Here is an 11119-nt window from a genome sequence, read left to right as displayed (position 1 = left end):
AATCAATACAGTACAGTGGATGTACGCTAACCCCTGCCCCTTCTGTTCTGTCTTTATCCCACTGTGGTAAACAATGGATTGGAACAGGAGCACTTCCATACCAAAGACTTTGAGACTTTTGAGTTGGTGTTGGTTCCTGATCACATGGAAAGGGCCCGTGTGCCTAGTACGCTCCCTTATGCAGACTCGCCACTCTTCACGTGATGAGAGTTCTTCCAAAACAGTTCTCTCTCTCTCTCCTATCTCTATCAATCTCCCTCCCTCTCTCTGCTGTCTCTATCAATATATATTACCTCTATCTATCATTTATCTATCTAGGGCAGGATCCAATTGGGTCCATTCAGTAGTGTGCAGTCTCTTGTGTTGTATACAGCCCCCATGGTCATTTATGGCATCCGGGAACCCCCAGTATGCATATTTTATCACACCTTCCCCCCCCCCCCCCCCCAGGAAAGGGGGAATTTTCACCATGCTTCCCCCAGGACCATTTTAGGATTGAAAAAAAAGTTAAAGGTTTTCCCCTGGCGTTAAGTCCAGTCGTGACTGACTCTGGGAGTTGGTGCTCATCTCCATTTCTAAGCCGAAGAGCCAGCATTGTCCGTAGACACCTCCAAGGTCATGTGGCTGGCATGACTGCATGGAGCGCCGTTACCTTCCCGCCAGAGCGGTACCTATTGATCTACTCACATTGGCATGTTTTCAAACTGCTAGGTTGGCAGGAGCTGGGGCTAACAGCGGGCGCTCATTCCACTCCCGGGATTTGAACCTGGGACCTTTCAGTCTGCAAGTTCAGCAGCTCAGCACTTTAACACACTGCGCCACCACCAGGGGCCCCTAATTTTAGGATTAGAAGCCTTTAAAAAAATCTAAGAAATGCAGGAAATGACTTCTGTCATCTTCATGTTTTTATGGAGGGGTGTCTCCAAGGTTTCATGGAGTCCTAATATGGTCACTTAGCTCCTCTCAGTTGCCCACTAATGGGGGAAGTATCAGGCTCTCACCCTGTGCTTATGTGCCTGCTATAAGAAATCTTCTGCTCCTTCTTGCCTTTCTGTATGCCTTTGGTGCCAATATTGGGGCATTCCAGTCCAGAGTATTGTGGGGGGAGGTCACTTTCTCTTCTACATGCCACCTGTCAATGGATGAACCTTTGACTTGAAGGCACTCACCAAGAAAAGCCCTCAGTCACACCAGCGTCATGGAGAGTGTTAACCAGCCTGTGCTTCTGATCTAATCAGGTTTTTTAAAAAGCCAGTATCAAAAACACTCCTACGACAGCTCTTTGCCCAATCCTTTATTTTTGTTGCTACTTATTTTGGTCTCTTGTGACGCAGAGCCTTGAAAAAGCAAGGGTTGACACTGCTGTCTGCTTTCCTCTCTTTCTTCTCTCCGTGTGGAGCAAACCTACTCCAGTGATTTCTTCTTTGTTTGTCCCTCACCCCCCCAAATGAATCATCTCTCACAGCTGATCTTCCTCCTCTCTCTGTAAATGAAAAGCAAACGCTTTTACAGTCCAAATAGGTTTGATATTTTTCTGAGCCATGCCTGTTTTTCCCACTACAGACCAAAGAAACAAAAGAAATCACCAGCCATTATGCGTTAAGATCTTTGGCCACCAACACTTCAAATGTTCATTCTTTCTGCCTAGATACTGTCCAGTTCTGGGCACCACAATTGAAGAAGGATATTGACAAGTTGAAACGTGTCCAGAGAAGGGGAACCAAAATGGTAAAAGATCTGGAAGGCATCTGGGTATGTTTAGCTTGGAGAAGAGAAGATCAAGAAGGATCATGATAGCCTTATTTAAACATTTGAAAGGATGTCATATTGAGGAAGGAACAAGTTTGTTTTCTGCTGTTCTATAAAGGACATGGAGCAATTAATTTAAATTCCAGGAAAACATATTCCACCTAAATATTAGGAAGGACATCTTGATGGTAAGAGGAGTTCAACAGTGGAATATTCCATTTGGGAGTGTGTAAGACAGTTGATCATCTCTCAGGAGTGCTTTGATTGTGTTTTCCTGCAAGGCTGGACTAGATGGCTCTTCTTGTGGTCACTTCTAACTCTATGAATCTATAATTCTATGAAAGTTTAGGTTTCAAAAATAAGCACCTGTCAACCAAGATGTTTAACCATATTTTCTTGACTCTCCCACTTATAAACGGCTGCTCTTATTTTCCTTCTATTGCATGGACATTGGAAAATATTTTAGAATGTGTCTTCCTTCATGGTTCAGGCAAGAGGCCACTATAGCTAGAAGTGTAATCCAATAATATGAACTATAAAACAGTCATTAAACCAAAATATAATCCATGTGTTACCAACACACATACATTCATAGAAAGTAAAACTCTATATTCAGAGTTTGTGAGTCCAATGCCCACCAGAGTTCATGTTCCACATGGAGGACTGTATAAGTCACAGTCCAAATTTAAACGTCCAAGTAAGTGAATCCTTTTATGAAATCCAATGTTTTAAACAAGTCCAAGGTTAGTCACCATCCACGACCGGTTTCGACTGTGTAGTCTTCCTCAGGTGGTGGTTATGCAGGTATGGAGAACCTAGAGTAGTCAATTTCGTTCTTCGAGTATATAATTTCAATGTGTCATTATCAATGATGGAGTGGACCTACAGGGAATACATATGAGTGGCTAGAAACACTTGTACAGGATAAAAATTACAAATTACAAAGTATAGTAAAAGCATTGAAGACTGGAGCATGCATACTCACATAAACTCTCCTCCATGAACTCTCCTACAGAGGTGCTTTCTATGAATGTATGTGTGTTGGTAAAACATGGATTACATTTTGGTTTAATGACTGTTTTATAGTTCATATTATTGGATTACACTTCTAGCTATAGTGGCCTCTTGCCTGTGCATTTCAGGGAATCCTTTCTTTGTATTCCTTCATGGTTCGGCACTCTCACTCTCCTTGGAACATAATGTCGGAGTTGTCCATCCAATCTTTGTTTAATCACCTCCAACTGGGAAGAGTCCGCCACCTCCTAAGTCAGATAGTTTTTACAATCTGGAAATTTTTCCCAATATTGGGTTGTAATGGCGTTTCCTGAAATTAGAATTCACTTGTATGAGTCCTATCCCGAGATAAGCAGCAAACAAGCTCAGTCTACGATGACTTCAAATATTTAAAGATTGGTGTCCTATCATATTTCTGCAGGAGTGTAGACCTGGCGAGGGGCGGGGGGGGGGGGGGGCAAAATGAAGGGATTCCCTCCTCCCCATAGAAATTTGGCTTCTTAAATAGAATTTTATGCCATTTTCCAAATTTCAAACATTGGTGTTCTTGAAAATGTCAATTGAGCATTTAGGTAAGAAGGAGACACAATGACCAGAGGATTATGATAAGAAGAAATTGAAGATTTTTTAGTGTGGACAATTTTCAATGTCTCATGTTATGCAATGCTAAGAAGTTTGGAGAATTTAAGGAAGTTTTAGTGGAATAGTGGAATGCTGATTTGAAAGGACTGTTCCGTCCCCCAGGACGATGGTTTGCCTTACCTATTGGTCGTTTGTTTGTTTTCCCTCCTTTACATTTTGTTTGAGCCTCTGGCTGCAAAAGCCTAGGAAAAATGGCTTGGAATCTGCAAGAGCTGGCTGCAGTTTTCTTTGCAGTGATTGGTCAAAGAATGCAACATCTTAGGACCGCCCTTTTTACCAGGGTCTAGTCTCCATTTTGGAGCTTCATTCTGGCTATAGTCTTCCAACGTGCTGGAGCTGTGCAAGGCTAACTGGGACAAATCATCCTCAAAACCAGGCCAATCTAAGCCTATCCAAATTAGATAAGTATTGAATTATATTGATCTGGAATAGGAAATCTAGTTGGAGGAGCAGGGTTATTCTGTCGCTTCTAGAACTAATCTTTGCTGTAAAGATAGGGAAGGAAAGAGTTTCTCCTTCTAATATAGGCAGCGTGATTAGGGTATAGTGGTTTTATAATCACCTTTGCTTTCTGGAACCAGGGATAATTCTGTACCTAAAACCTATAGAAATTTGTTTCATTTTCTGCAACTTTAAGATCTGTGCCAGGTTTACAACCTTGTATGAATAAACATCCTTTTTGAAGTTATCCAGACTCAGTCGTTCAATATCTATAGGACAGCTTATAGGGATTTGCAGTTCGCCCGGATAAAGGACAGCACGTTTCAGTTTTATAGTTTTTTACTGTCCGGCGGACGGCACAGTTTTGAGGGAGATCAGCGGTTTTTCCGCTTGAGCTAGCCTGCACGGCTTATAGTTTTTTATAGTTTAGGAAGTTTAGTTTAGGCCGCGGCTTTTCCGCCTGAGCTCAGTCTGCATACCTAAAGACTCTACCAGCGTCTGAGGCAGTGGAGCCCGCTCTCAGACCTGAAGGAGTCAAATAGTGGGGCTCTATTTCCTTGCTATTTGGTTCGCGTGTGCGCACGTGGCCCAGTGGCTTTCTGGGTTTGCACAGGCTGTGCAGTTCCCAGCAACGTCCAGAGCTCCCTCGGCGGTAGACCTCGAGCCGCGGAGCACCAGCGACAGTTCTTTGGCTGGCTCTGAGGCGTGAAGCCCACCAGAACCAGGCTAGAACCTGGACAGGCCTGGCAACGCTGCTGCGAGTTCGGCCGGAGCACTCGGCCGGCTTCGACCTGCCTCATCGTCCTGCGGTGGTGACCTGCCTCATCGTCCTGCGGTGGTGACCTGCCTCATCGCCTGGCGGTGGTGACCTGCCTCATCGTCCTGCGGTGGTGACCTGCCTCATCGCCTGGCGGTGGTGACCTGCCTCATCGTCCTGCGGTGGTGACCTGCCTCATCGTCCTGCGGTGGTGACCTCCCTTCACAGCGGGGAGGAGGCGTCTTTTCTCTCCTCCTTTCCAAAGCCAGCCTCGGTGCTCCTTCGGCGGCAGGCCTCGAGCCGCGGAGCACAAGGTGCTTGAAAATTTGGCGAAGTCGCCATTTTGGCAGTTTACGTCACTCGGGCAAGGGAGGTATCAAGTGGCAAGTTGCTGTCAGTTGGCATTTTGCAGCTTGCCTACCAAAGTTTGGCGCCAAAGGTCACAATCTTTGTAAAGTATAGTTACTTAGTGATATATATTGCTATGGTTAAGTGCTGTGAATTGTATTATATATTGAATTTGCTTTTATTGTAAATTTACTTGCAGGTATATTGCATTTGCCTTTGTTGTAAATTTACTTGCTATTAAGAATACATAATGTCTATGCAATTTCAAGATGATGCAGATGGTATACCTCCTTCTGAGGCTGAAAGTAGGAATGAAAGGCCCCAAAGGATAAAGCACCCTTCAGCCAAGATGCTAGCCCATCTAATAGATGAAAAGGAGCTCCTCCATGTGAGGTTAGGTTCGGCATGGGACCGAATTGTAACATTGATGGACAGAATTGAGAGCTTGGGTATTACAAGGGTGCCATCCATATTACAGACCGACCTTGAAGAGACCTTCGGTCTCTGGAGGGGTTTGGTGTCTAAGATAGTCCAGGTCCTCGAGCGCATTAACGCCAAGGATTCAGAGTTAGAAATAGTGAGTGTCTTAGCTGACACTAATGAGAAAGAAAATAAGGTGAGGGCAATTCTAGATGCCTTGGAATTTAGTTCTCCACCTGTTAATCTAAGGTCTGAGCCAAAAGGAAATCAGTCTTCCTTATGCAGCCATGAGACCAATCTTTTAAAATCACCTGCTGTGGCACTTAGTCTTAAGTCCAACCGCTCTAGCCAGGTATCTAAGCTAAGGGAGTGTGCATCATCTAAACATAGCCACTCTAGCAAGTCTTCTGCTGCTGGGAGTGCCATCTCTTCCCTAGCTGCCTTGCACATTAAGGAGGCTGCACGTCTGGAGCTAAAGAGCAAGGTAGCGGGGGCGGAGGCTGATGCTAAGGCAGCTGATCTCACCCTTCCCTTTAAAGAAGAAGAGCAACGACTGCAAATAGAACAGGCCCGTAGACAAAGCGAAATGCAAATAGAACAGGCCCGTAGACAAAGCGAAATGCAAATAGAACAGGCCCGTAGACAAAGCGAAATGCAAATGGAACAGGCCCAAAGGCAAGGTGAAATAGAAATGCTTAGAATAAGGATGGATGCTACTGCCAAAAAGGTAAGGGCTGAGACTTTGGCCAAGGCCCTAATTGAGCCACTCACAGAAGAAAATGTAAGTCAGTTGCCGAAGCAGGACCCTTCTTCCAAGGTGCTTGTGCATCTTAATAGCTTAAACAGCCAGTTTTCGGATGAGGAACAGGAAGACTTCTCTCCTTACCCAGAGCAGGGCCCCAAAGTCACTTTTGAGTTTCCTGCAGAGCAGAGCGTCATAGCGGGGAGCTCACCCTTGCCCGAGCTACCTGTGCCTCCTGCTAAATCCCTAGGTCAGTCAATCAGGGCCTCAAGGCCAAGTGCTAGTTGGCCCTTACAGACAGCTGCACAGGGAGCCACCGATTCGTCAGTGGTCGATGTCATCCCTCCAAGAGGCCAAAGGTTGACGCAAGGTGCACGGTGGGAGTCCACTCCACAACAGCAAACTCCTCAATTGTTCCCTTCGACGCCAGAGTCCCAGCTTGTCTCCATCATCAGAAGCCCCAGAAGAGATCTTAAGGACAAGGGTGTCGAAAAGTTTTCGGACAAGCCTGAGGAATTTCTTCTCTGGAAGGCCACCTTCCAGAGAGCAATCAGAGACTTAAAGTTATTGCCTGAGGAAGAACTGACTCTTCTGGCTGCATGGTTGGGCCCAGCCTCATCCTCACAAGTTAAGAAGATCTACGCAGCCCACGTAGCCGATCCCGACAAAGCCCTGGAAAAGGCCTGGGCCAGGTTGCAGCAGAGGTATGGGGCCAGCACAGAGATTGAAGCATCTCTTATGGACAAGCTCCAAAGGTTCCCAGCTTTGAAACTCAAAGACTTCAAACTCTTGTGGGACCTCAGCGATCTCCTTACGGAATTAGAGTCGGCCAAGGAGAATCCAGAACTGCCCGGTTTGAAGTGCCTCGATCAGCACCTGTCCCAGAGGCAGATCTTGACCAAGCTGCCCTTCACTTTGCAAGAACGCTGGGGACAGGAGGTCTTCAACTACAAGGAGGCCCACTCCCAGGCATACCCTCCATTTTCTGATTTGGTCCAGTTCATCACCAGGGCAGCCAGAGAAAGGAATGATCCGCAGACGGGCCTCCCCACCTTATACCAAGGGACCCATCCAGGGAAGGCATCTGAAGTGGACAAGAAACCACCTAGAGAGGCCAATAGACCTGTCAGCGTAAAGGCAGTCGAAACTCAACACAAGACTGATGAACCCAGGTCGGAGGTAAAAGAGTTGCTTTGCCCTATCCACCAAAAGCCTCACAGCTTGGCCAACTGCAGGGAGTTTAGTAGAAAGTCATACAAAGAAAAGCAACAGCTAGTTCAAAAGCAGGGAATCTGCTTTAGATGCTGTGGAGCAACTCCACACTTTGCGTCCAACTGCAAAGAAAACGTCAAGTGTGAGAAATGCAACAGCCTCAAGCATTGCACCGCAATGCACAACTCCAGTGTCATCTCCCACCCCAAAGGGAACGTTTCACCAAAAGAAAAGTCAGCAGTCGAAGACACCGACAAGCCAGTCGTACCAGAGATGCAGGTGGAGGTTTCAGCAGTCGCCTGTACAGAGCTGTGTTCTGACTCGCACCAGTACAGAGTTTGTCATCCTATCTGCCTAGCGGATGTATATCCAGCCAAGAGCCCTTGGCTTAGAAAGAGACTCTATGTGGCCCTGGATTCACAGAGCGACGCCTCCCTGGCTACTCCAGAGTTCTTCCGCATGTTTGACCTTAAAACCAAGATGGTTGACTACACTATGACTACGTGTGCAGGAAAGAAGAAGTTGCAGGGTCGCATAGCATCCGGCTTTGTTGTTTCCTCTTGCGACCAGAAGAGGCAGTTCAAGTTGCCAGACCTGATTGAGTGTTCCTCCATCCCTCGGAACAAAAAACAAATTGTAACTAGAGAAGTTGTGGAGGCTCATCCACATTTGCGACGATTAAAGAATGCCATACCTGCTTTCCGTCCAGATGTGGACATTGCCCTTCTGCTTGGTGCGGACTGTCCGAACTTGTTCTATGTGAACGACCAAGTTAAGGGACCTCCAGGGGCGCCCATTGCTCAGCTGCTACCACTAGGCTGGACAGTTACAGGCCCAGTGTGCATAAACAAGATGCACCCACCATCGTCGTTGGACTCCAATCAAGCACAGGTGCTTAAAGGTGGACGTCCTACACTTGTGCGCAGTTGCCTAAGTCACATCTCAGTCTACTGCCAAGCAATAACTCCAGAGTATTCCTCCATCTTCAAAGTCTCTGAGAGAGACGAAGCCACAGCGCTCTCGAAAGATGAGCAAAGGTTTTCGGACATTATGAATGCTCAAGTCTCACGAAGTGCAGAGGTGAAAGCCTGCAAATCAACCACAGAAATCAAGATGGGCCAAAGATCTTGCCTGGAACCACACCGTTTTGAATGTTTTTCGGAGTGGCACAGTCTTCTTAGAGCAGTAGCTAGGCTTATACATCGTTTAGCTTGCAAAGATAGTGAGCCTTTACAGGTCCAGGATATGATAAAGGCTAAGAGCGTCATATTCAAGTCAGTGCAGAGATCTGCTTTCAAGCAGGAAATAGCTAGGCTAGAGCAAGGGCTCAACATCCCTAATCAAAGTCTTCTAAATGAGTTAAACCCATTTCTAGACAAGGAGGGTATTTTGAGAGTTGGAGGAAGGTTAGCCAAAGCTAAACTCAAGGCGTGCATAAAAAACCCCATCATCATACCCCCTAATAGTCACACTGCATTGCTGCTCGTTCGGCATCACCATGAAAGGATCCATCATCAGGGTAGAACTCTAACTGAGGCAGCCCTTAGAAATGAAGGTCTGTGGGTAGTTAATGCCAAAAGGTTGGTCAACAGTTGTATTTTCAAATGTGTTAAATGCAGGCGCCTTAGGCAAAACTGTCAAAGTCAGTTGATGGCAGAACTACCTCAGGATAGGACTTTGACAGACCCACCCTTTTCCCATGTGGGAATCGATGTGTTTGGTCCTTGGGAGGTTGTCACTAGGAAAACCAGGGGTGGTGTTGTAAATAACAAGAGGTGGGCAGTTTTGTTTACTTGTTTAGTAATACGAGCTGTCCATATAGAAGTCATAGAAGGGATGGACACTTCATCATTTTTAAACGCATTGAAAAGGTTCATAGCCCTCAGAGGGCCAATTAAGTCAATTCGGTCGGACTGTGGCACCAATTTTGTAGGTGCGACCAAAGAACTCAATTGTGTGTCTAGGTTTGGGAGAGACCCAAAGGTTCAGAACTTTACGAATACTGAACAAATTATGTGGACTTTCAATGTTCCTCACGCCTCCCATATGGGTGGTGTTTGGGAGAGGATGATTGGTATTAGTCGCAAAATCCTTAATGCCATGTTTTTGAGTCATAGGTCATTGACGCATGATGTTTTGGTGACACTTATGGCGGAAGTTACCGCAATTATCAACAACCGGCCGCTGGTTCCCCTTACCAGTGACCCTGAGAACTTACAACCACTGACTCCTGCACTTATTTTGACACAAAAGGTGCCAGGATGGAAGGACGTCATGTTGCCAGTTCCGGACGGAACTCACCGTGCCCTGTGGAAACAGGTGCAGTCCTTGGCCAACCACTTTTGGAAAAGGTGGAAAGCTGAGTACTTAAGCCAGCTTCAAGCTAGAAGAATCTGGCAAAGCCCACAGGACAACATTGAGGTTAACAACGTTGTGTTGTTAAAGGACAAAGACTTGCCCCGCCATGCGTGGCCCATGGGCATTGTATTAAAGACCTTTCCTTGCCCGGACGGTAAGGTCAGGAAAGTTCAATTAAAGACTTGCAACAGAGGCAAAGTGTCCATTTTGGACAGACCAATTAGTGACCTCGTGTTGCTTATTGGAGATGTTTAAAGTTCTAGTGTTTGTATTGTTGTGTATACAAAGGTGTTTGTATGTTTTTGATTGGTAAATTCCCATATCCTGGGAATGTATCCATACCCGCTGGGAGTGTTCCGTCCCCCAGGACGATGGTTTGCCTTACCTATTGGTCGTTTGTTTGTTTTCCCTCCTTTACATTTTGTTTGAGCCTCTGGCTGCAAAAGCCTAGGAAAAATGGCTTGGAATCTGCAAGAGCTGGCTGCAGTTTTCTTTGCAGTGATTGGTCAAAGAATGCAACATCTTAGGACCGCCCTTTTTACCAGGGTCTAGTCTCCATTTTGGAGCTTCATTCTGGCTATAGTCTTCCAACGTGCTGGAGCTGTGCAAGGCTAACTGGGACAAATCATCCTCAAAACCAGGCCAATCTAAGCCTATCCAAATTAGATAAGTATTGAATTATATTGATCTGGAATAGGAAATCTAGTTGGAGGAGCAGGGTTATTCTGTCGCTTCTAGAACTAATCTTTGCTGTAAAGATAGGGAAGGAAAGAGTTTCTCCTTCTAATATAGGCAGCGTGATTAGGGTATAGTGGTTTTATAATCACCTTTGCTTTCTGGAACCAGGGATAATTCTGTACCTAAAACCTATAGAAATTTGTTTCATTTTCTGCAACTTTAAGATCTGTGCCAGGTTTACAACCTTGTATGAATAAACATCCTTTTTGAAGTTATCCAGACTCAGTCGTTCAATATCTATAGGACAGCTTATAGGGATTTGCAGTTCGCCCGGATAAAGGACAGCACGTTTCAGTTTTATAGTTTCTTACTGTCCGGCGGACGGCACAAGGACAATGTCCTCATTGCCTGCTTCCCAACATAACTACTATGCCCAACTCTCGAATGATTGCAATACATGAGTTTTATAATCCTAAAAAAGTCCACATCAAATACAAATCAAAGCTCAGTTCACAAGTTGTTCTTCCAAAGTTCTGCCCTCCATTGGCTTCCTCCCTTTTAGCTCAAGGAGGGATTCGTTGTGCTTTAGAGTTTGGGACCTCCATGTATGACACCGGTGGAACTTCATATTTTGCCAGGGTCAAATAGAATCACAGCTATTAGCATGCAAAACACTGGGTACGTTTGATATTTCCTCATTCTGCAGCTGCGCAAGGATGTTTTTGAGCTGTAGATAGCATCAGGCAGTTATGTTTTGC

At 45.6% G+C, this 11119-nt stretch overlaps 1 protein-coding gene and 1 long non-coding RNA gene across 18 annotated transcripts in view; one reads left to right on the top strand and one right to left on the bottom strand.

Annotated features, from left to right (window-relative positions):
- The window catches only part of dlg2 (discs large MAGUK scaffold protein 2), a 1295060-nt gene that overhangs the window by 402505 nt on the left and 881436 nt on the right, over positions 1 to 11119 (top strand). The gene's annotated exons all lie outside the window — the stretch shown is intronic.
- Positions 1 to 11119, bottom strand: part of LOC134297975 (uncharacterized) — a 37886-nt gene that overhangs the window by 3760 nt on the left and 23007 nt on the right. For 2 of the 3 annotated variants that reach the window (XR_010004928.1, XR_010004927.1), the window contains one exon: positions 1442 to 1483. The exons of the other annotated variant lie outside the window; for it this stretch is intronic. This is a non-coding gene — a long non-coding RNA (uncharacterized LOC134297975). Of the gene's footprint in view, positions 1 to 1441; positions 1484 to 11119 lie in introns of those variants that run through there. 3 annotated transcript variants of the gene reach the window in all.

Source organism: Anolis carolinensis, chromosome 3, assembly GCF_035594765.1.
Source record: "Anolis carolinensis isolate JA03-04 chromosome 3, rAnoCar3.1.pri, whole genome shotgun sequence".
Taxonomy (NCBI): domain Eukaryota; kingdom Metazoa; phylum Chordata; class Lepidosauria; order Squamata; family Dactyloidae; genus Anolis; species Anolis carolinensis.
The sequence above is the reverse complement of the archived record's forward strand: the minus strand, read 5'-3'. Positions and strand labels throughout refer to the sequence as shown.